The sequence below is a fragment of the Antechinus flavipes genome, chromosome 3 (assembly GCF_016432865.1).
Source record: "Antechinus flavipes isolate AdamAnt ecotype Samford, QLD, Australia chromosome 3, AdamAnt_v2, whole genome shotgun sequence".
Classification (NCBI taxonomy): Eukaryota; Metazoa; Chordata; class Mammalia; order Dasyuromorphia; family Dasyuridae; genus Antechinus; species Antechinus flavipes.
Window position 1 is genome coordinate 634,737,870 of NC_067400.1, and position 26,317 is coordinate 634,764,186.

At 38.0% G+C, this 26,317-nt stretch overlaps 1 long non-coding RNA gene and 1 pseudogene across 1 annotated transcript in view; both read right to left on the reverse strand.

Annotated features, from left to right (window-relative positions):
* Positions 1-3,890: 3,890 nt before the first annotated feature.
* The window catches only part of LOC127556925 (uncharacterized), a 72,539-nt gene continuing 50,112 nt past the window's right edge, over positions 3,891-26,317 (reverse strand). Inside the window, exon 2 of the long non-coding RNA XR_007952558.1 lies at positions 3,891-5,982. This is a non-coding gene — a long non-coding RNA (uncharacterized LOC127556925). The remainder of the gene's footprint in view (positions 5,983-26,317) is intronic.
* On the reverse strand, positions 11,751-11,851 carry LOC127558466 (uncharacterized; annotated as a pseudogene).

The following is a 26,317-nucleotide window of genomic DNA, read 5'->3' on the forward strand; positions in this document are numbered from 1 at the left end:
TAACATTAGATTTATCTCGGGAAGCATCTGAGAACTTCACTTTAATACTTTTCAAGTAGTTTAGAATAGGTTTATCATGTACTTGAACCAAATTTTTGTACAGGCTGTGAATCAGAGAACTGGATGCAGGAGAGAAATAAGGAAGATTAGTAGCAAGAAGAAGAGAAGGAGGCAGCACCCAGAGCACATGGCACTAAAAGAACGAATATTCTATTAATGTATAGGTTTGCCTGGATGGCTACTTCTCTTCCTTTCTGCCTCTCTTCTTCAGCAATGCTAGAGTTTTCTGAAGAACGAATTGAGTTAAAAGAAGAAGAGAAGAAGAAATCCAGGAAAATGCCTGAAGAGGAGAAGATGATGAACATATAAAGAGAAGAATAGAAAATTTCAGGCTGAAGCTAGAAAGAGAACATCAAGCCTGTCGCATATGGTGACCACTCACTCTTCCAGGAGAACCCTGAATGTCTTGGTTACCTGAGGAAACACTAACATTTCTATTGGGTGGAACAGTACATTCACTGAAAGATCTCTGAAGAAGTTGTTCAGTAATATTGAAGATATTAGAGTATCATGACTCTCTCCTTCACTTGCCTTTACCTTCCATTTTCCCTATGTTATCTGGACTCATTTTGAATTTTAGGGTAAATTCTCTGTGATGAGTCCTTCTTTGCATTGTCTGCACTCTTTTTGTTAGTTAGCATATTTCCAGAGCATCTTTATCTACTTCTTCTGATCATTATCCCTTTACTTCTTCTAGTCAATTAAATAAAATGTTTGATAAGCACTCAGTCTGCTCCTAGAATTGTTTCCCTCTGTGTCCATTCTTTATATAGAATTTCAATTCCCTCCAGAATAGACATCCTTTCTGTTGCATACTTCCCTTTCCCATACTTTTCAGTTGAGACCCTGCCATACACATTATTATCGGTTCTTTATTTGAATGTCATCCTCAGCCAAGATATTGTCATGCCTTTATTCTAGGCTACTGTCTAATAAATGCTTATTCCCTTTCTTTCCCTCTTTTCCCTTATTGCTAAGTAAATGACTATATTTGATATCTAATTGTGCCATTATTGTGAATAGCTGCTTTGTATTAATAAACATTGGCAGGGACTCAAAAACTAGTCATGAAAGAGGAAATTATTTTCTCCACAAAAGAATCACTGTAGAATTTTGACAAAATTTAAGTGTAACACTGATTCTGAGGTCATTTTTCTATGAGAACCAGGACCTGACATTATAAAAATAGTTGGGAAACGCAATCTTGCTCATGGGATGAGTAGATGTTCCCATGACCATAACAGAAGTATGCAAAGTTACCAACATGAGTGATCCACTCTACTGAGTAATTACATACAACTGGGGAAATAGTAGAAACAGTTTACCCACTAGCAGCAACTGCCAGAGATAATTTAGTCAGCCAGCCAAAAAGGATTTATTAAGCACCTGCTACTTGCCAGCACAGTAGTAAAACAAGAGATATAAGAAATGGATGGAGAAAGCAGCTCCCAAAAATGGGTCAAATGTTCTCCCTGCTAGAGATGCTTCATGAAGAAGGAAAATGGATGTGATAACCACCCAATGTTCCAATTTCTCTTTCAGATCCTGTATGTCACCAGGAATCCAAGGGACATCCTTGTATCTTTATACCATTTTAAAAATCATATCCCATCTTACCCGTTATGTCCAACTTTTGAGCATTTCTTTGAAGAGTTCCTGCAGGGAAATGGTGAGTGAAGAAGGAATGATGGAGCTGCATCTTACTTCCCATCTTTATCAGTTTTCTCTATTTTCTCTGCACCTTTTTGCCATCATAATGAAAATCCCTATTTTCTTGATATCTTTTCATTTCCTGGGAGGCACATTCCTTCCAACAGCTCAGCAATATAGACAGGGCAATGACTGCCACCCCCACCTTAGAGAAGAGTGTTAGAAGTGAAGACTATAAAAGTGATTTTTTTAAGACTATATGACCAAGAAATTTTCAGAGCTGACACTCATTTGGAGCCCAGGCCTTTGGAATCCAAGACCAGTGCTCTTTCTGAAAAGCAGAGTCTCAAAAGACCAACCAGTTCCAAGGCCTGGATTGAAATGTAAATCATTCAAATTCCCCTACTTCCTCCATAGTGAAGTTTTAATGTCATTTACTTCAAGGGGCCCAACCTAGCTTTTGTCTTGCTGAGAACTCTGAGGCTAAGGCCAGCACCTGCACCAAGTTCTGGGTTGTACTAGTGACTTCCCTGGGGCTCTTCTCCTAGCTAGCCTTCTCTTGTTTGACATTTTTCTGTGACTGGGAACCAAGCTCTCTCTCCTCTCTCAACCCCACCATTCTCCCTAACCTCCCTGCCAGACACACACTGTACAGTAAGAGCAGAACTTCTTTGACCATGACTCTCATTCTGACAAGCATCTAGGGCGAAGTAAGCATCTTATCAATCTGAAACAGAAATAACCTGGGCTCCCATCCTTCCTTTTCCATTCATTTCCAGGTTTTTTTGGGTCCTGGTTTTGACCATATGAAAGGATGGCTATCTGTGAGAAATTCAGAGTTCTTGTTCCTAACCTATGAGGAACTTCATCAAGTAAGGTCCCTGTACTTTTCTCTTATCCCCTTTCCAGGGGTCCCTATTAATGTTACTGCCTTCCCTTTCTCAATTATTTCCAATTTATCTTGCATGTATCTTAGTTCTACATGACAGATTGCATATTGTTTTAGTCAGAAAAGGAACACTATTTTCTAAGGACTATGTGCCAGGTATTTTGCTAAGTGCTAGGAATACAAAGAAAGGCAAAAGATAGCTCTTGCCCTCAAACAGCATAAAATCTAATTGGGAATAAATGTGCAATTTGTTGTATGAATAAGACTGTGTAATAAATTGGACACATTCAGGAGACAGGCAGGCTAGAATGAGGAGGGTTTGGAAAAGGTTTCCTGTACAAGGGGGAATTTCAGTTAGGACATTAAAGAAGCCAAGAAAAGTAGAGAACTTTCCAAGCATGGGGGAAAGTCAGAACAAATGCCCAAAACCAAGACATGGAGGGCTGTGTTCATCAGAGGCTGAGGGGAAAGCAGACACAAACATCTAGAAATGGGACAGAGCACGCAGACCTCAGGAGAAAGCTGGAGTATCAACCCAGCATGAAACTGCATCAACAGAGCAGCCAAGAAAGAGAAAGGAGGAATGAGTCCCAGTTCAGAGAGACCAGACTCCATATGCCAGTATTTGGTTCTGAAGGTACCAACCTATGATGTAGTAACTTATTTAAAAAAAAACAAAAACAAAAACAAAAAAACAGATCATCAAGTGTTCTTTGTAGTACCTGCCAGTTCTGATCCTGGGTCCATCCTCTGGTCTAGTTAAGTCCCCTCACTCTGAATCTCCTCCATGGAGATCCTGGCATTTATCAAGAGTTCTTTGCAGGATATCTCCATATCTGTCAGATTTTCTCTGTGTGATTTGGAAACTTGGTGGGAAGAGCTCCCAAAATCCTGAATAAAAAGGAAGTCTTTTCTCCTTCTCAGAAATCTCTTGAGCTTTTCCTTACCCAACTTCCATATCTATTTTCCTTCCTGTTTGATCTCCCTTCTTTCCTTTTTTTATGGTTTTGTTCATCCTTTATCTCTTTCTTCTTCTATCTTCCTTCTTCTCTTCGTCTTATCTTTTTCTTTTCTCTTCATTTCTTAGTTTTAAAAAATTTTCCTCAGTGATCTCTTGCATTCTTCTCTATGACCTAACCTTTCTGGTTTTCTTTCCCCCATTTTCTCTAATCTCTTTTCCCTCTCTCCTTCCTCTCCTCAACCACTCCATCTCTTTAATAACATATAATTTGCTTTTCCTCATCTACTCAGTATTCTTTAACTTCCCCTTCAAACTCTTCTTCCAACTTGCTCTTTCTTACTTTTCCCCTTCATATCTTCTTCCTGTTTTCTTTCTTTCTCTTTGTCTCTTTTTTCCTGTTTTCTCTTCCTTTCTGTCTTTTCTTCTACCTCCTTTTCTACCTTTTTCATTTCTCTCCTTTTTTTTTCTTTTTTCCTTTTACTCCAATATATTTTCCTTTTTTCTGTTTCCTTTAACTCCATCTCTTCTTCCAGTTTTTCTTTCTTTCTTTCCCTACATTTCTTGTCCCTATTTTCCTTTTTCTTTTCCTCCATCTCTTCCTTCTATTTTCTTTCTTCATTTCTTTTTCTTCAACTCTTCTTTCTATTTTCATTTAATTTCTTTCTTTTTCTCCATCTCTCCATTTTGTTGTTTCTTCCTTTGTCTTTGCCTCTATTTTCCTGCTTTTTTCCTCTAGCGCTTCTGTTTACTTTTCCCTTTTCTCCTCATCTGTTCCTACTGTTTTCTTCTTTTTTTATTTGCTTCAGTTCTTCTCTTTTCTTCTGTTCTTTATCTCCACCTCCCATACCAGCTCTTCATCCACTCACCATAATTTCTTAGTTTACCTCCATTCCTCTTCTCTACTCTACCTTCAAATTTTCTTCTTTCTCTTCTTCTCTACTTGATTGCCTTTGCCTTCCTGCTTCAGATTTTGTCCTCCTTCCCATTCCCACTACTCCCTAGTACCAACTCCAATCTCTTTTCTCCCTGTACTTAGTGCTTTCACTCTTTCCCTCACATCTTTCCTTTCAGATTATTCTTTCTCTCTTTATCTAAAATCCCTGTTTCTTCTTCTCTTACACTTTTCACCTCCCCCTTTCCCTCCTTTTCTTTCTCTAAGACATTTTCATCCCACTATTACAGGTTGTTGTATGTTTTTCTAGAATCTTAAGGTCAGTGTGGAAAAACTTTGCCAATTCTTGGGCAAGGAGCTGAGTGAGGAAGAAATCAATTCAGTCATGAAGAATGCTTCCTTCCAAGTCATGAAAAAGCACATCCTGGAAAACAAAGAACCTATGCCTATAAAAAATACTGAATCTGTCAAAATTGTTTTGATGAGAAAAGGTGAGAAGCAATGGTCTAGGACCACTAGAGAGTTAAGTAGGTGGTTAGCCTCCCCTCCCCCACATCCCAATTGACATCTAGGCAGTCAGAAACAGAATCAGAGAAGGTATACAGCACAAAACAGTAGGACAGAAAAGAGGCAGCCAAAGAATTTGTCCCGTTAATCTAATAGACTTTAGTATATTTTTATGCAATGACACACTCAGAGATAGAATGCATGAGTTTCCAAGAAAACCTCTATCAGGTTTTCCTGTAAGTGAGGAAAAACAAACAGAGGAGGAGTAAGAGGAAGAGGTAAGCCTTCCTGTCAATACTGCATGAATGATTTAAGGATGAAGAGAAGAACTCCCTGGTTGCAGGGGAGGGTGCTATCCCATAAATATCAGTCACTGCAGTCTACCCATGACTCCTTCCTGAGTCAAGGGGGAAGGAGAAAGGGATGGGAAAAAATGATCACTAAGGACATGACCCAAGCACCTGTTGCTCTCATTTCATATGTGACAGGAATCTGTGGAGACTGGAAAAACCACTTCACAGTGACTCAAATGGAAACATTCAACAAGCAGTACAAAGAGAAGATGAAGGAGATGGACCAGGATCTGTTCCCATGGGATCAATGCTGAGATGGAGGATATCTGGTGTTCTCTAATTCACCCATATATGATCAACAAATGATAATTCTGGCTCCTCCTTTGCATCCCTATTCTACTTTTACTCTCTTGTTGCTCTTATTGCTAGTAGAAAGAAAATTAGAATTGAGACACAGGACATCCAGGCTGCTTCCCAAAGGAAAGCTTCCAGTGTGGGTCCCTTACTCAGCATGCTAATTGTACCTTTGACACACATACTCTGCATGCTATTGTGGAAAGATCCTTTTAAGCCTGTGATTTAAACATAAATGAATGCTGAATGTTGTAAGCATGTTCTACCTGTTGAGATGATGGTGACTGTAATCATTGCTCAACAAATTCATAATGCTAAGAGATTATGTAATGTTAAATAATGCTTGCATTGATGAAATAAATTTAATGACTTCAACCTGGTCATGATGAACAGTTTGCAAAATGAGATATTTTTCATTGATCCATTGGTTTCTGGAATATTTCTAGCTTAAAATAACAATAACAGGATGTCCTTACAGTTAAACAAAGCTGCTTGTGTGACCTGTAAATTGCAATAAAGGATACATTACATATAAGGAAAGCTGGTGAGGAGACTTTTTTGGAGTTTTGCAAATATAAACTGAAAAGCTTTAAAGGAAGGTAAAAAAAAGGACAGCTGTCCACCTATATTGACCAAAGTTGAGTCTATAGAGAATTATAGCCAGGTCCTGGTTAGTATGCAGAATGAATCTCATAGATGCGCACATGATTCACATTCACATTGCATTTTTCCATTGGGCTGTAGCCAGTGGATATATTTTTCAAAATAACAACTGAATAATGACACCTAGAAGGCATAGGACCCCTTTATGTAATTCATCATTTCATTAATTAGGACCTAATTGTAGCCCAAATTTAGGAAAAATAATAGAGGGTGAGATACTGAGGAATTTAGAGGAAACAAAATGGAAGGAAGGAGTGAAAGCTATGCTATCACATGTCCATAAATAAAATTTTAAGTATAGGTGTCAAACTGATGAATTAGCCTAATATAAGAAATCAATTTTGAATAAAAATAATGAAAAGTTAATGAATCAGAATTTAAGCCCTCAGTCTATGTCAGGCACTTTGCTAAGCACTAGAGTTACAAGTATCAAAAGCAAGACAGTCCCTGTACAGAAAGTTTACATTTTAATAGGAGAAACTAGCTATGTTTAGAAGTTCTCTAGGGTTATCTGTGGCTCCCCCTCTCTGGTTTTTGGAGAAGTTCTCTAGGGTTATCTGTGGCTCCCCCTCTCTGGTTTTTGGAGAAGCATCTGGATGTGTCTGTTCCTCTTCTCCAGTATTTCTTGTCCTCAAGGATTGAAGGGTATGCCAGTGGTGTGTGAAACCTGATACTGTGCAAAAAAAGTGTGCAAAATGTTTAGAAGTATATGCAGAGGGGCAGCTAGGTGGCACAGTGGATTGAGCTCCAGCCCTGAAGTCAGGAGGACCTGAATTCAAATCTGGTCTCAGACACTTAACACTTCTCAGGTGTGTGACCCTGGGCAAGTCACTTAACCTCAATTGCCTCAGCAAAATAAATAAATAAATAAATAAAAGTCTATGCAGGTCCATTATCTGTTTTTATTGCTTTTGGCACACCCATGATTGCAAAAGCTTGTATAACGAATTCAGTGACCACTTGGGCTGTCTCTTTTGTTGCTGGTTTTGCAAAAGTGATTCCTGAAAAAGTGTCTACCACAACATGGATAAAAGACAGACCACCAAAAGATTTATAATGGGTCACATTCATTTGCCGAATTTCATTGGGTCTTAAACTATGAGGGTTCTTCCCTGGAGGGAGCATGGGAGCGTGGAAAGGAAGGCAAGCTGTACAGGCTTTTACTATGCTCCTAGATTCCTCTCTTGTTATTCCAATGTAAACATAAAGCTCGAGCAGCCCACTAGTATTTAAAATGAGATTTTTGAGCGTGCTGAATTAGGGAATGTTGGCTAACATGGTGAGATCTGCCTTTTGAGTTTCCAAGAAAAATAGTTGCTAGAATACCAGTATGAGAGTGAACGTGGAAGAGGTAATACTTACCTGGATGTTTTCTCACTTGCTCTTGAAGTTCCTTAAAAAGCTGAAATATGGCATAGGCTACAAATTTTATCTGAGCTGTGGCAATTCTTTGTACCACACCTACTGAATGGGCTGAATCAGATATTCTATTTGTATCTCCTGGATAATAAGTAAGAACTAGCATAACTGAATACAACTCCTGCTGAGTGGACTGAAAAGGAGTTCTGACTACTCTTTTCTTCAAAAATCCATGGCCAATAGTGTAATAGCTGGATTATCTTTAAGGAGGACCCATATGTAAAATTTGTAGCTGTGCCCAATAAATTTTGCCAGCATACATGAGTTATCCCAGATAACTGTATTATTCATTTAATGGCTTTTAAAGAGATTCTAGCCACAAGCACTGGGTAAGGAGTAAGGCTTTGTTCTGGTTGTGCTGGGAGGTTCACCCACTCTCTTAAACTGTCTCCCTATGAAGGACTGCTGTGGATGCCTCTTGTGTAGCAAAAATTGATATTTCCAAGGGTTTTTGAGTGACTCTTTCAACCACATTGGATAAAGCCAGCTCAACCTCTTTCAGAGACTCTTGGGCTTCTGTTGTTAGCTGGTGGGATCTGTCTAAAGCAGTGCCTCCCCTTAAAATGTCATACAATGGTTGTAATTGATAAGTAGTTAAGCCTAACACTGGACAGATCCATTGGATGTCTCCTATCAATTTCTGAAAGTCATTTAAGGTGTTCTACTTCTCTGTTCCTAAAGTGTAATGGGCTGAGGCTCAAGTTGATGTACTGAGGTCCCAAGCACATGAGGCTAAATAGTAATTGGACCATACTCTATTAATATATAAGCTTGGAGAAAGAATGGCCCCTGCCCACTCTTTGTGCAAGTCCTGATGTGTTGTATAGGAAATGACGATTTTGGTAGGTGGAGGCAGGGGAGGGGAAAAGGACGGGGAAGGAAAGACTGCTTGCATTGCGATTGCAGCGGCTTTTCAGCTCAGATCCCTCTCTGTTAGCTGGCTTCCTGTCGCAGTTGCCCATATTGCTATCGCAATCCTTATTCACCTCTTCACTTCAATAAAGATTGAAGATTTTCCCCTTAACCTGAATTCCTGACTCCCGCTGATTTTAAATACGCGGTCATTACACTAAAGAAAGTTTTTGTACTATTAATTGTCTTGGGGCATATTTCATACCCTAAATATTGAAAAGGAACATATTTTTTGAATTTTTTTCTGGAACTGTATACAATTGGTAGTTCCTTAGTGTTCCTGTGGTCTTTTGTAGGCTTCCTTCTAACATTTGCTCCTCAGGGGCCCACTCCAAGATACCATCTATTAATATAATAACATAATAACATAACTTTTGAAAATGCTCTCTTACTAGAGTAAGAACATTCATTTGACACATAGTAGGGCTGTTTTTCAATTCCTCTGACAAAACTGTCAATTCAGATCTTTTATAGGACTCAGGTAAATTAATGCTGGGCACTGAAGAGGCAAAACTTTTCATATTCTCTGTCTGGATCCTAACACTGGGGGCAGCCAGAAGCCAGAGGAACAGGAAAGAGAAGACAGCTGTATTGCCAATCAGGTATATATTCAGGAACTTCTCCTCTGCCTCTCCCCCTGCCTCATTTTTTATATCCTATAGCTCTCAGTGCCCCATATAAGTCTAAGGAACTATTGCCAAGTTACAGCTGGGGAGGATCTCCTCAGATCTTTGTGCTCACTCCTGCACATTCATCACTGGTCAAGATATTCTCGTGCATGACAGCAAACACTCTGATGTTCTCAACAATAGTCAACAATCATAACCTCAATTTGATGGAAAACAGGCCCTGAGTACATGCACAATGAGGTCTGTAAGTACCAACAGCAGTCCTGCCTGTACCCATAACAGCATCCTTCAACCCCATAAGTTGACCCTGCACTAACCCAAATTGGTATTTTCTCATTTTCTCAGGCTAAACCTTCAACAAGACGCTTAACAGTTCTCCTTATCCAGAGGGATAGAATAGAAACAGTCCTTAATATGTGTAACCCACAGAGGTCATTCCCTAGGCAACTGAGTAGGGGATGGAAGCCCAGGCTAAAGAGTTCCCATAGTTTCCATCTGTTCATTCACTTTTCTCAAATCAGTCAACATCCTCCATTTTCCAGATTTCTTTTATAGAGCAAAATACAGGGGAATTCCAAGGACTTAGAGAAGGTTGTAAGTGTCCTTGGTCAAGTTGCTCCTATATTATATGTAATAAAGCCTGAATTTTTCCTGGGTAAGGGCCACTGTTCCACCCACTGGTGCATCAATTTTCAATTGGATGAGAATAGAGGTAAGGACTGGCAGACATTCATCAGCAGCTCTGACTAAAAAACTGAAGTGCTCAGTTGTAATCCCAAGAGCTGTAAAATGTCTTTTCTCTTTTGCCTTGCTTCAGGTGTTGGGAAAGAAAAACTGCTGAAGGTGCCCAATGTATCATTGCCCCTCCTGCTCCTCCTTCTCCCACTCATGAAGGTAGAGTTGAGGGAGGAGGATAGAAAGCAGAGGATATCCCAAGGGCACATGCTTGGGCTTAGGCAGACGTGAAGGCAGGCTGAGAAACTTCTCAGCACAGTCCTTATATTCTTTCTGCCCCAATTTGCCACGCTCCTCAAACTTCCCAGCCCCAATACAAATAACATAAATAAGCAAAATACTATAAAAGACTTCCTTAGTTCCTTCCCATGTGCTGCAACCTCCTTGGCTACAGGCATAACCCCCTGCTTGTTTTTCTCTTCATACTTCCTTGTTTGATACCCATGCTAAAAGCTTTCTTTTTACTGTAACCTATTCAACATGTAAAGGACTGCTTCCATCTGAGGGAGGGGGTGAAGAGAGGGAGGGGAAAAATCGGAACAGAAGTGAATGCAAGGGATAATGCTGTAAAAAATTACCCTGGCATGGGTTCTGTCAATAAAAAGTTATTTAAAGAATAAAAATAAATAAATAAATAAAATAAAAGCTTTCTTTTTCTTTTTCTTGTATACCCCTAGGAGAAACAGTATGGTGGCTTTGGGGAGATTTCTTCACTTGTGCCAAAGTAAGGGTGATAAGGTTCTGCAGCTGGAGGATTCTCTTACCAAATCCCTCTTCTAACACCAATGATCTCATTCGAAATTTACCAAAGATGAAGATGGAAGCAAATCTCCCAATAATTCATCATTTATTATAAGGAGCATATGACCTGATAATAAATGATATGATACACTTTTCTAAGCACAGAACAAAGTACAGAGAAGAAACCGTCTAATTGGTCAGCATCCCAAAGGTGAAAGATTATCATTGGCTGCTTCCAAAGAAGCAGACATAAGTGCCACAGGTTATGAGGACTACCTCTCATTCACTACCTCCAAGGAATGCTTTTGTAAACTTACAGGTCCCAGCTGCTCCCAGAATATCCTGATGGCAACAGATTTACTGGTAATTGGGGAATTTGATAAGATCATCCTAATTGTTAAAGATGGGACAAGGACAGGTTCTCCTGGCCAAGTTTTCCTGGCTTCTCAGGAATAGCCCAGAAACTTTGCAAGAGGTGCTGAAACAATTCTGAGACAATATGAGACTGTGGAGAACAAAGTATATCTTTAACTCATGGCAACTGTACCCTTAGTGTGTAACATCAGGGAGGGAGATGTGGACTCTAGCACACCTAAGCTTCTCCACCCAACCATGAGCTTCATATTTAAGAGCATCATAATTGTATGAATAATAATGGTTTTGTACAAGAAGAATTGAATACAAGGAAAAAAATCAAAAAGGAAAAAATATGGAACACTGTAGAGGGCTGGAACTATGCACTGGGATTAGGATTGCAAGCGCTTGAGGCTAACTTCTGATTGGATGATACTCTGTGGGCATGTGCTTGGAAAATGATCCTTTCCACTATCCCTACTGGTTCAATGATTGATGTATAGAGGACTGTAGGAGGGACTAGGGAGTGGAGTAAAGCTAGCCAGACACTCTCAGGGGTAGACGAGGAGAAGGTTGTGAAGAATCTGCTTCTATCCTGTTCAATTCTGAGTCTGAGGACCCAGAATAAAGATTGAGGACTTCTGCTTATCCTGACTCCGGCTGATTCTGGGGTGTCCTGGGTACGAGTGCGGTCGTTACAGAACACTTCATGAATTTTTGTGTCATCCTTGTGCAGGGACCATGCTAATCTGTACATTCCAATTTTAGTATATGAGCTACCCATGTGGGTACCAGCCTCTCCTTTACTGGCCAGAAAGGGGAAAGGGGGTTGGTGGTTCTATAAACTTCCCTACCTTTGGCCAAAAGGGAAAAAAGTCAAGTTCTCCATAACATAAATTACCCTGTCTCTTTTTACTATGAGGATGCATATTTCCAGAATTGAAGCCCAACAACCAAACTGCATTCTGAGATTGGCAGAACAACAATTCTTTGCACTCACCCTCTGGATCACTTCAACCACAGAAAACTCTGAGAATAATTCCATATCCCCATTAGCTGATCTGATTGGAGAGGCACCTGTAATCCTCATGATCCATTCATGAATCCTGCTAGGAATCCCATTTGTGCATTGTTGCTATTATTTCTCCATGGTCAGGGCTACAGCTCACTGTGATTTATTGATAAAATATTGAGATTTGCCCACATTAAAGGGTGTTTCCTTTAGAGAACCCAGAGCTCATGTGTCTTGTTTTCCTCTTTAAATGGAATAAAGAAAGCCTTTTACTTATGGTCACTGTTAGCTTTTTGTCATTTTATTATTAGCATTAACTGTGCTTGTGATAATATATAGGAGCTCTCTGATTTCTTCAATGTTAATAGCTTGTTGCCGAGCTGCTATTATTCTCTCATTTGGACAGCAGTGACACCCAAAGGGTCTGCTCTAGGGAACTTGGATCTCTCTAAGGCTACTGGTGACTCACTATGGCCAACCATCATTTCTCAGTCTGGTCTCTATACAGGAACCTCTTTTTGTATTCACAAAAGGAGAGACTGAAGGAACGACCATCTACTTAAGATTTTCTAGGGCTGCATGTAGACATTTCTGATGACAAATATGAAAGAGGCAAACTTGCATTCTGAACATTTCCCCTCAAAGGCTAGAAGATATTTCTTGGCATTTGTCCTTAACTGGTGGAGTACTGATTGGCTCAACAATCATTCCAACAGAAATGCCTAGATTCACTCCCCAGATCAATGTGTCCTAAGGACCTCTGCTTCTCATGAAATGGAAAATCATTTCAGTATCTTTGCCAAAGAAAAGCCAAATGAGATTATAAGTGTAACAAGTACCTTCTGAGATAGGAATTGAATCCTGCCCTTAGGGTTAACCTTCTAGCCACCAAACAGCCTCAGATCCTGAGAGTCACCTGCAAATCAATAGCAATTCTGTATGTGTTGATTTCCCCAAATCAGAATGCAAGAAAATGTAGAATTAATATTAACACAAATTTTTATAGATAATGGACTTCAAAATGTTAAATTTGTAACAAGCGTGATCATCTATGAAATGACATTGGTCCCAATGAATGGGTCTCCAAATCAGCAGAGATAGACAATGCATTAGTGTCCCTATTTTTGTACATCTTCTCCAGTACTTGTCCTTTTCACTTCTGATCTTGTTGGGAAGAGCTCTAATTTAACTTTTTACAGGTAATGTTTTCTTTTTCCTTTTAGATAGAGATGACTTGCCATTTTAAGAAAGCCTTCATTTATTTTTATGTTTTTAATAGGAAGAGGTTTTATATTTTGTCAAAAGCTTTTTCTGCATCTTGAGATAATCTTATGGTTTGTGTTGTTTTTGCATTTGGTAACGTCAATTATGTTTAAGTTTCCTAATACTGACCAACTCTCCATTCCTGGCATAAATTCTACTATGCCATAGTGCAACCTTGGCGCATTTTTTCCCATTAATGAATTTATTTATATAATTTCAACATAATTAGCTTTCATTCTTTCTATGAAGAATCCAACTTTCCAAATAATTCCTATATAGGAATGTAAATGATTTATCCTTTTTAAAAAAGCCCCCTTATGATTTTTCTTTCATTTTTTACCTTTTAATGCTTCTCTTGAATCTTTTATTTGATTGCATTAATATTTATTAGGGAAATTGGTCTATAAAGGTTTTTTCCCTCTGATTTGTTTTTCTTCATTTACATATCAAAACAATATTTTTAATATCTATTTTTTCCAATTACATGGGTTTTTTTTAAAATTGAGTTCCCAATTCTATTTCTTCCTCCCTCTTTTGTCTTCTACCTTAAAAAGATAAGGGATTTTATAGATACTATAAATTTAGAGTCATACAAAATATATTTCTATATTAGCCATATTGTGAAAGAGAATAGAGAATAAAAAGAAACAACAGCCACACACATACACACACAAAACCAAGATAAAAAAAGCTTAAAAAATAAGCTTCATTTTGCATCAGATTTTACCAATATTTTCCTCTGGAGATGGATAGTATTTTTCATCCTAACTCCAATGGAACTGTTTTGAATGATTGTATTGTTGAGAATAAGTAAGTCATTCTTGATTTTTCACTGTGAAATATTTACTTTATTATACACAATGCTCCCTTGGTCCTGTTCATTTCATTTTATATCAGTTCATATAAGTGTTTTCAGGCAAAACTACATGTGTTTCAAAGAAGGAATTTAGTAGACTCTTTCTTTCCTTTTTTTTCAAATACTTTACACAGTATTGGATTAATTATTCCTTAAACACTTCAGAGAATTTACTTGTAAATCCATTGGTCCTAGCAATTTTTCTTATTTAGCTCATTTGTTGCTTGTTTAATTTCCTTTTCTAATACAGAATTATTTAAATGTTCTAATTAATTTTTTAATTTGAGTAATTTAGATCGTCAATTTTACCAGCATAAAATTGGGCTTAATAACTTCTAATAATTATTCTAATTTTATCTTCATTGGAGGTGAATTTACCTTTTCCATCTTTGATACTTATCTTTTTTTTTTTTGAAAAAGTCAAATAAATCAATCATTTATCCATTTTATTTGCTTTTTCATAAAACAAGTTCCAAGTTTTAAAGTTCAATTACTTTTTTTTTACTTTCAGTTTTATTTATCTCTCTTTTAATTTTTAGGATTTCATGAGGATATTTAATTCATTATTTTTCAAGGCTTTTTAGTTACATGTCTAATTCACCAGTTTGTTCTTTTTATCTTATTGATGTACACATTAAAAGATATAAATTTCCCCATAAATACTATATTCTTCCATGGCATTTGGTGCCAGAGACCATGTCCTTGGGATCAAAGAGCTACATGCCCTGGGAATCAAAGAAGAATACACTTTCCCACACATTCTGAAACTATTCATCCCAAACTCCTGAGACAAGATAATGTGTGTTCCAGGAAATTGGCCCTATCAGCCCAGGTGCGAGATAGCGGCCAGACTCCAGGATGTCTGCCATACATCTGGTGTAACACTCCTTTTACTTTATAGCCCCCTATTCAGAAAACGTATATAACTAGACCCTCTTCACTCATTAAACTGAGACTTTGTTTTCACCCCAACTGGTCTCCCTCCTCATTTCTAACCCCATTAAATTCAGGCCTAACCTTTCAGACAAATGCCAGCCTCGGAGCCCACACTTTGATGGCCCGGTGGACGGGTCAATTGGCGCCCATACGTGGGGCCCCGAGACTGAACATTTGTCCGGCAGATTAAGAAGAGGTAAGAAGAAGCTCGTCCGGCCGGACCCCTACCAGTCAGCTCTACCGCAAAGAGCCACGCTCCACAGAGAGCAGCGCAGATCGCTCCACAGAGAGACCCGCAGATCGCTTCACAGAGAGCTACGCAGATCGCTCCACAGAGAGATCGCTCCATAGAGAGCCACACATATCGCTCCACAGAGAGCCACGCAACTGAAAAGTGAGTACATAATCTGCCGCATTCATGGGGACTAGTTTATCTAAAGAACAGGCCTTTAAGAGTGGCCTTAGAGAAAGAGGAGTAAAAATTCCCCGTCAGGGATCTTTGAGATCCCCCCCTCCCCCCGTCAAGTCTATCTACCCCCCCGCTTCCCAAAGTAGGGACTCCCCCCACAGAGAGCAATCTCGCATACCCCGTCTTCCCCGCCCCCCAACCTAAACTCCCTGTAAAAACTCAGAATGCCCTTAGTGCCTCAGAAAGCGAGGCTGCAGGGTATATTCCACCTCCTTACACCTTGCCCTTTCTTACTGCCCCGATAATTAATTACCCAAAATGGTGAGACCCTTGAAGAATATTATGTGTTATATGTTTGTTTAATGTTGTAACTGTGTAGTCTGTGTGATGTGTGTTCTATGTTCTGTGTGATTTGTCTGTTTTATTGGTTGGAAAAATTTTTAAGAACACCGTTGCAACTATGCTTACTAAAACGGAGCTCCATGTCTGTCTGTGTGTGTCTGTGTTAAAAGGTACCAAACTTGTAAGAGATAAGGATTCAGCCTCTGTGTGCAGGCTTAGCAAATATCAAGAAGCTTGAAAAATCTTTCTCTCTCTCTCTCTCTGTCTCTGGCTGACTGCAGCAGCCTGTGAGACAAAGGGAGAAAAGTGAGAGAAAGGAAGAAAAGGAAATGAAAAAATAGATTGAAAGGGATTTGGAATTTCGGAAAGTTAAAATACAGCCCCTAACCTGTTTTTGCTGATTTAAAAGCTTTGTCAAGTTTAAGAACAATGATTAAGAAATTTGGGAATTGGTTGTTTGAAAATTTGCTTGTGATTTTAAAACTTTTAACCTGTTGTACTAATTTGTGAGTAAGGAAAAGCCTACTAGAGTAAAGAGCAATAAAATTCAAGGTCAGCCTGGCCTGGGCAATAAAAAGCTTTGGAGATAAGATGCTAATAGCAAGATGCTAATAGCTGTTAGAAGAAATGTGGTAGAAGAAAAACTTTTAAAAACAGCTGTATTAGTTTGATTCAGTTTGTTACCTTCTGAAATATATTGAGTTATTTGTTAACATAAGTTATACTTTAAAACCAGCTCTGCTGGACATGTGTGGGTTTTTGGAGGTTTGGACTATTCACTATAGTGTGAATCTTACAAGTTTTTGTAGGAAAAAGGAAAGAGGAATGCAGGTGATTTAGGAAAGACTGATTAGTAGGGGCAATTAGAGGTTTGCATGATTTAAGGAAGGTGAAAGACTTTTGGGAGTAGGTAAAGAGGTGGGGGAGGGAGCCATCCACCTCTACTGTCTTATGCTACTTTACAGTAGCATCAGGAGCATCTGATAGGAAAGTTCTTTAAGGAGATTGTTTAAGTATGTAGCCAGGGAGAAAGAGAAGGTTGGAAATGGGTGAATTTGGGAAGAAACCTGATATTGGGAAACTGATGGGTTAAATCTTGAAAAGGATCCCCATTAGGAAATTTGAATGGGGAACCTGAGGGAAGTTTTTTTTTTTTTTTTCCCCAGGGGGCAGGAGTGGGGGAAGGGTGGCCATGTGGAATCCTCTCCTCCCCTCACCCCCCTGAGTATGTTCCTGCCGTTTTTTTTTCTTATCTGATTACGGCCAGTTCAGCAAACTGATTTTTAAGGACATACTTTTAAGTTAATTGATTGAATATTTGTTTCTTGATACATAAATATTTTCTTGGTTGAGGAATATGGTCATAAATGTGATCCATACTTTGGTCCGAATATTTCTAAAAGTTTAATTGCTATGTTAAAAAAAAACCTTCTTGAATTCTTTTATGTGGAATTGGGTGTTTTGTATAAGTTTAAATTGATTGTATTGGGTCATCCTGAGGTTATTTAAAGGGCCTCTGAAAATGATAGTTTTTTTCTTTGTCCTTTTGAAAATGTTTCTGTTATGGACAATATGCAATTTGGGTTATTTTTCTATGTATTGGGTATTTTAAAAGCAAAATGATTTGTATGTATAATGTTCACTCATGTAACATCTACCCAGATATGATAATTGTTCTAAGTTGTGAACTTACTGAGACAAAATTTCTTTCCTACCCAGATATGATAATTGTTCTAAGTTGTGAACTTACTGAGATGAAATTTCTTTCTGTTATTATTACAAGGTTATGATAAATAATTGTTTAAGAGTTATCAGAAATTTGATTAATGACATCTGTTATTGGAGGTAAAAATTTTTTTTGGCTTAGAATTAATTAGTTAATGCTATTTGGGAATTTTGAAAGCTCCACCCTGTGACAATTACTGGGACAATTGATAAGCAGTTAAAATTCTATTATGTTCTTGCATTTTTCCTTTTGTAACTGATCTCTCTGATCAGAGCAATGGTCAATAGAACTGTTAATATAATTCAGTTATGTCATGCCTTTCTATTTTCAGTCTGTTCATATGTAATCATTGTATCCTAAATGCTTGGGCAAATGAGTATTTCACTTGGTCATCTGTCTGTTACTGGATATTTGTGTTTTATTTCTTTAAGGTTTCTACATAAGAGGACAATTAATAATGGTCTGTAAGACTGCACCCGTTTGCTTGGCCTGTAAAGCAAACTCATTTCTTCACATAGGGAACAATTCACTTTGGCCTCCTCATGTTTTGCAGCAACCTGATGAACTGAGTCTTTCTATCTGAGACTGATCTAATCTTTGTGCTAGATTTGTGTTTTTGCTCTAGATTTTGGTCAAATTACAGGTATTGACTTGCTTCTGGAACCTGGATCAGCTTTGATCAGCTTTGATTGTCACCACGGCACACACCCACTCTGCATGGAATGAGAGCCTCCTATCACTTCACAGCCTGAAGCAGCAGTTTGTACAGGAGACCATGGACTGGACTCTGCATCGAGTGTACTTTGGACTGATATGGGGGACTTTGGGAATGGTTGATGACTGACTGTTAAACCTTGCCTGGATCATCTATTACTGTGTGCTTAAGATTTGGGATGGGATTTGTTAAAACTGTGTAATTATTGCTGTTATGTTTGAGGGATTTTTAGGAAATGCTACTGTACTAGTCTGTTATGTATAGGGATTTTGATTCACTCTTGGGATTTATATGGGCAATGGTCATTCGATAATTCCTTTCCATGAGAAAAAAAAAAAAAAGGGGGAAGGAAGAGGTAGAACATTGGGGAACCTGGTATATATTTTTTCAAAATACCTGAAAGAATGGGAACACCCAGCTTCTATTCACTTTGCCTTAAGCACTTTTGCCCCACCCCCTATCTCACTAGTTCAGATTGAATTTGGATGCTTTAGTTTTAGAATCCCTTATTTTGTTAAAACCTCAACATCAAAGAGCCCATCGGAGGCTCACTGAGATTTAATGACCAATTGCTAGAAGAGCCTTGGTACCGACGGGTCAGGTCTAGGCTGTGCCCCCCTTTCAGCAGGCAGTGGTCTAGCCAATGACGGGATTAGTGTGACCCCGGGTGGTGGATGCTTTGAGGTTGACTTATTATTTTTTAATTTTGGAGCCATAGCAGTAAGACCATGCAAGTGCCATGACGGGCAACCTAGAGAGGTCAGGCCACCCACTGAAGACAGGGTTCGCATTGGCGTACCCCCGAGTTGGTATGGCTGACCCCGACGACCTAAGACAGCACTTGGTGGCATGCATCCTCCTTTCCAATGATTGGCGATACTAAGACATTGTAACATTGGTTGTGTGTCAACACTCGCTCCCCACAACCGGAAGCCGGTCACATAGCCTAAGACAGGCCTCCCACCCGTGCATAAATAAAAAAAGGGGGACATGCCAGAGACCATGTCCTTGGAATCAAAGAGCTACATGCCCTGGGAATCAAAGAAGAATACACTTTCCCACACATTCTGAAACTATTCATCCCAAACTCCTGAGACAAGATAATGTGTGTTCCAGGAAATTGGCCCTATCAGCCCAGGTGCGAGATAGCGACCAGGCTCCAGGATGTCTGCCATACATCTGGTGTAACACTCCTTTTACTTTACAGCCCCCTATTCAGAAAATGTATATAACTAGACCCTCTTCACTCATTAAACTGAGATTTTGTTTTCACCCCAACTGGTCTCCCTCCTCATTTCTAACCCCATTACGTTTCAGGCCTAGCCTTTCAGACAAATGCCAGCCTCGGAGCCCACACTTTGATGGCCCGGTGGACGGGTCAATTTGGGTTTTTTTGAACCACACATTCTTAGGGATGCCATTTAATTGACTTTTAATTTATGTTTACATGACCTGCTACTGAAAGTAATTTTATTGCATTATAGTCTGAAAATTTTTTGAATTTGTTTTGTGAGTAGTTATACCATAACATATGCCATTTTGTTTTTTGCTAAGAAATCTTGAATAACTGGGAAAATATTACAATCTTTTGTATTCCTATTTAGTTTTCTACAGAGATATATTCACTTTTTATAAAATTCTATTCATCTTGGGGGCAGTTGGTAGTGGTACAGATCGAATACTGTGTCTAGAGTCAAGATGATTTCTATTAGTAGAGTTCAACTCTGTCCTCAGACACTTGCTAGCTGTATAATCTTGGGTAAGTCATTAATCCTATTAATCCTATTCACTTAAATTCATCTGTAAATTTAGCTGGAGAATGAGATGGCTTCTAAAACCATTTAAAACCAAGCCAGTATATTTACCAAAATAACCATGATTGCAGTCACAAGAAATCAGACATAACTGAAAAACAACATTTTTTTCACCTTTTTAAAAAATTTATTTTGTGGCTGGATATATCTGCTTGTAGGGTTAGGGTTTTCTCTTTTACCTGGGAATTCATAAACTTAGCTATTATAGTCTTAGAAATTTTATTTGGGGATCTCTTTCAGGTGGTGACCAGTGGATTGTATTAATTTCTATTTTACCTTTTGGTTTTAAGATATCAGGGAAATTCTCCTTTATATTTTCATAAAATATGATTTCTATATTTTTTTTTTACAAAGTGGCTTTTGGGTAATCTAATAATTCTAAAATTTTCTCTCCTTGGCCTATTTTCCAATTCAGTTGTTTTCCTGAAGATATTTTTCTCATTTTCTTTTATATTTTCATTTCGTTTTATTATTATTTGATGATTCATGGAGTCATTAGCTTCCACTTGCCCACTTCTAATTTTTAAGGAATTATTTTCTTCTGTGAGTTTTTGTACTTCCTCTTCTATTTGACAATTTTTAGGCAGTTGTTTACTTCAGGGAACTTTTGTACTTTCTTTTTCTTCCAGCAAATTTTATTTTTATGGAGTTGGGGTTTTTTTTTGTTGTTGTTGTTGTTTGTTTGTTTGTTTTGTTTTGTTTTTTTGGTAAATCTTTGCACAACTTTTTCTATTTTCAGTGTTTTGAGCTGTTGACTCTTTTTTGATTGTCTTGCTTCATATAATTTTTCTTCTTCTTCTCTTATTTGCTTTTCAAACCATTTTTTGAACTCTTCCAAGAGTGAGCTTTTTTTTTTTTCCTGACTGAGATCAATTCACATTTTTCTTTGTAACTTATCTTGTAGCCATCATCACATTATCACACATCCTCTTCTAACTTTGTGTCTCAATCTTCCCACTCACTAGCATAACTTTCTATGGTCAGGTTCTTTTTTTTTTTTTTTTTTGTACTTTTGCACATTTTCTGTTTATTTTGTGAATGTGTACTATATGTAAAAACTGAAACCCAAGCTTCTTGGGCTAGGGCTCAGGGGCCTGGCTTGCACTGGCTTATACTTGATGGTATACCTCCTGTTGGCATGCTTTAGGGTGGAGTGTCTTTGCTAGCTTGCCCATGGGTTGGGGTCTCTCTATTGGCTTGAACAAGGGGTGGGGATTTGCTTCTTGTTTATTCTGAGGGCGCAGCCTCACTGCTGGTCTGTCCCAGGGACAAAATCTTGCTACTGACTAGCATTGGGTATGGAACTTTCTTCTTGTGCTCACTGAGGGTAAGACATTGTTGCTGGCTTGTTCCAAGACTCAGGTCATTGCTGTAGACCCTTGGAGTGTGACTTGACACTGGATATTTCATCTACTGTGTTTCCCTCCCACTCCAAGGAGACAGGCATTTCCTGCTGACCTTCCAAGCCATACACAGCTCCAAAAATAGTTCTAAGGCATTATTGTAAGGTTGTTTGTAGAAGAATTTGGGAGCATTCAGGCAGGCTCCTGTCTCACTCCACCATCTTGACATGAAAAGCTATAAGCATGCATTTCTAATTCAATATTGAATAAGTGGCAATAACTTGCAGGCTTGCTTTACTTCTTAGTGGGGCTTCTAGTTTATTCCATTAAAGGTAATGGTTGTTCTTGGTTTCAGATAGAAATTAAGTGTCATTTGAAGAGAGACTCCATTCCTATGATTTCTAGTGTTTTAAATAGAAATGGATGTTGTATGTTCTCAAAAGCTTTTTCTGCGTCTCTTGTCTTGCTATTGACATGACCAATTATACTGACAGTTTTCCTGATATCGAACCAGCCCTGGTCATAGTGCATAATATTTGCAATACATTGTATAGTTTTCTTTTGCATTATTATTCATTTAGGAAATTTTCTTATCATTTTCTTCCTCTGAGTTTGTTCTCCCAGGTTTAAGTGTCAAAACCATATTTGTGCCATAGAAGGAATATAGTAGAACTCAAAAGTTTGGATTTTAGGTTAAAACTTAAAGGTACCCAGAAATGTCAGTAGCTGGAGCAGAGGGAGAGCATTCCAGGCATGGAAATAGCAAAGGTACCCAGATATGGAGTGCTCTGTTTGTAGAATAGCCAGAAGGGTAGTATCATTGGATGTAAGAGTATATACTGCTGAGTGAGGTAAAAGCCTGGAAAGGTAGGAGGTGGCAAGTTATGGAGGGTTTTCAATGCCAAACTGAGTCTTTTATATTTTATCCTAATGGTAATAAAGAGTAAGTGAGGTTTATTGAGTAAAGAGGTGGCAGAGTGAGATCTTACTTTAGGAAAATAAGGTTTTTAGTTGGAAGAAGAATGGAGTGGAGGGGAGAGACCTGAGGAAGGCAGACCCCTCCCCGCCAGCTACTGCAATAGCCAGACTGGGGGTGATGATGGCCTATGTAGAGTGTCATCTTGTTCTCTTGCCAGGATAGTAAAGGAAGGGCTCAACCAAACTTTCCCAAAATCCCTCAAAATACTTTAAATAATGAATCTAATCACATTTTAGAGTGTCAGAAGCCAAAAAAAAGATGGAGCAGAACAATTTTCTAGCTGAAGACAACTTGGAGGGTCAGCAGGAAAGACTGCATTAGGATACAGTCCTGGTACAGGCCTTGCTAGCATATCCAGGGACCCACCAACTAAGAGGTGTGCCTTTGAGGACTCTGAATCAGCAGTAGCAGTGGTGGTCATCCAGAATTAGTCCACGATTACCAGGGACTCTTTGAAAGTTTGTCAGGAAGGATTTATCACACTAGAGTAAGAGTGGAGCTCCAGAAAACCAGGATTGATCCTTGAAGCCACTAAATTAACAGTAATGGTGGCAGTAGCAGAGGCAGATTCCAGAGCTTTCACTCCATAGATTGCAACGTTGGCTTACCCTTGAAACTCAGAAGATTACACTTTTCATTCTGGAAACAGAGTCCTATTTTAGTTAAAAGCTGAGTAATAGGCTGGGAAAATGAGCAAACAACAGAAAAAGATTCTGACCATATGGTCAGATAAGAGATAAGAAAGATCAAAACACACATTCAGATGACGTTAACAAAGTCAAAGTAGCAATAACCAAAGCCTCCAAGAAAAATAAGAATTGATCTCAGACAATAGAAGAGCTCAAAAGGGATTTTGAGAATCAAGTAGGATAGAGGGAAAATTGGGAAGAGAAATGAGAGCAAGGCAAAAGAAAATGTAAAAAATAAACTAATGAGAAGAAAAATGCCTTTAAAAGCAAAATTGGCCAATTGGGAAAGAAAGCACAAAAGTGCAATGAAGAAAATGATTTCTTAAAAATTAGAATTGAGCAACTGGAAGCTAATGACTTCATGACAAATTAAGATAAAATCAACCAAAACTTAAAAAATAAAAAAACAATATGAAATGTCTTACTGAAGAAAATAATTGGAGAGAGAATGGTAAAATTATTGGTGTGCTTGAAAGCCAAGATGAAAAAAAGAGCTTTGACATCATCTTTCAAGAAATTATCAAATATGTATGCCCGTCAATTGGAGAATGGCTGGGTAAATTGTGATATATGAATGTTATGGAATATTATTGTTTTGTAAGAAATGACCAGCAGGATGAATACAGAGAGGCTTGGAGAGACTTACATAAACTGATGCTAAGTGAAATGAGCAGAACCAAGAGATCATTATACACTTCGACCATGATATTGTATGAGGATGTATTCTGATGGAAGTGGATTTCTTTCACAAAGAGACCTAACTCAGTTTCAATTGATAAATGATGGACAGAAGCAGCTACACCCAAAGAAAGAACACTGGGAAACGAATGTGAACTATTTGCATTTTTGTTTTTCTTCCCGGGTTATTTATACCTTCTGAATCCAATTCTCCCTGTGCAATAAGAGAACTGTTCGGTTCTGCACACATATATTGTATCTAGGATATACTACAACATATCCAACATATATAGGATTGCTTGTCATCTAGGGGAGGGGGGGGGGAGGGAGGGAGGGGAAAAAATCGGAACAGAAGGGAGTGCAAGGGATAATGTTGCCAAAAAACATTACCCTGGCATGGATTCTGTCAATATAAAGTTATTATAAAATTTAAAAAAAAAAAGAAGTTATCAAATAAAACTATCCTGATATTCTAGGACCAGAGGGTACAATAGAAATTGAATTATTGATCATCTCTTGAAAGAGTTCCCAAAATGAAAACTTGCAGGAATATTATAGCCAAATTCCAGAACTCCCAGGTCAAGGAAAAAATATTGCAAGTATTCAGAAAGAAACAATTCAAGTATAGTGGAATCATAGTCAGAATAAAACAAGATTTAGCAGCTTCTATACTGAAGGATCAGAATGATTGAATGATCATATTCCAGAGAGCAATAGATGTAGGATTACATCCAAGAATCACCTCTCCAGCAAAGCTGAGTATAATCTTTCTGGAGGAAAGGTGGATATTCAATTAAAAAGAGGATTTTTAAGCATTCATGGAGAAAAGACTAGAACTCAATAGAAATTTTGTCTTTCAAATATGGAACTCAGAATAAGCATAGGGGGGATAATCAGATAAGGCAAATCAGAAAGGACTTAAAATAGGCTAATCTGTTTACATTAATACTTATAAAGATGATGTTTTTAACATTTTTTTCATTATTAGGACAGTTGGAAGAAATATATAAATACATATACACATATATGTATGTATGAATGTACACAAAGGGCACAGGTCTGAGTGGGATATGAAGGGATAATATCTAGAAAAGTAAAAAGTAAAATTAAGGGAAGACAGGAATGTGCTGAAAAAAAAAAGGAAAGGGACAAGTGGAATAGAATAAATTATCTACCATAAAAGAGTCAAGAAAAAGCTTTTGCAATGGAACAAAAGTGGGCCAGGGTGGGGGGAGGGTAAGAGTGAGTGGCTCTCATCAAAATTGCTTCATAGAGTGAATAATATACACATTCAATACGGATATAGAAATCTATCTTATCCTGGAGGAAAGTAGGAAAGGAAAGGGATACAAGAAGCAGAGAAGGTGATAAAAGAGAGAACATATTGGGAAATGGGGTGATCAGAAGCAAAATATTTTTGAGGAGGGACAGGATGAAAGGAGAAAGAGAATAGAATTAACAAGGGTGGCATGCAGTTAGCAATAGTAATCAAGAAAAGGATTTTAAAGCTAGTTTCTTTGATGAAGGCCTCACTTCTCAAATGCATAGGGAACTTAATCAAATATATATATTTACATATACATATACATATATATACATATATATGTATATATATATATATATGTATATATATATATATATCAGCTCTTTTCTCAGAGCAAAGAATTGAAAATTGAGAGAATGTCCATCAATTGGGGAATGGCTGAATAAATTGTGAATTTGGTTATGAAGAAATATTATTTTTCTGTTGGATGCTGTCAGAGTAGGATGCTATCAGAAAAACTAGAAAGTCCTCCATGAGCCCAAGCAAAATAAAATGTACTGTGTATATATTAATAGCAAAGTTGTGGGATGTTCACACAGCTATGAATGACTTCACTATTCTCAGCAATCCAATGATCTAAGACTACTCTGAAGGATTTATGATGAAAAAATCTTCTCCACACCAGAGAAAGAACTGATTGTGTCTGAATACAGATTGAAGAATAGTTTTTTTTTAATTTTTATTTTTATTATAGCTTTTTATTTACAAGATATATGCATGGGTAATTTTTCAGCATTGACAATTGCAAAACCTTTTGTTCCAACCTTTCCCCTCCTTGCCCCCACCCCTTCCCCAGTTGGCAAGTTGACCAATACATGTTAAATATGTTAAAGTATAAGTTAAATGCAATATATATATACACATGTCCAAACAATTATTTTGCTGTACAAAAAGAATCAGACTTTGAAATAGTGTACAATTAGCCTGTGAAGGAAATCAAAGATGCCGGTGGACAAAAATAGAGGAATTGGGAATTCTATGTAGTGGTTCATAGTTATCTCCCAGAGTTCTTTTGCTGGGTGAAACTGGTTCAATTCATTAGTACTCTATTGGAACTGATTTGGTTCATCTCATTTTTGAAGAGGGCCATGTCCATCAAAATTAATCATCATATAGTATTGTTGTTGAAGTATATAATGATCTTCTGTTCCTGCTCATTTCACTCAGTATCA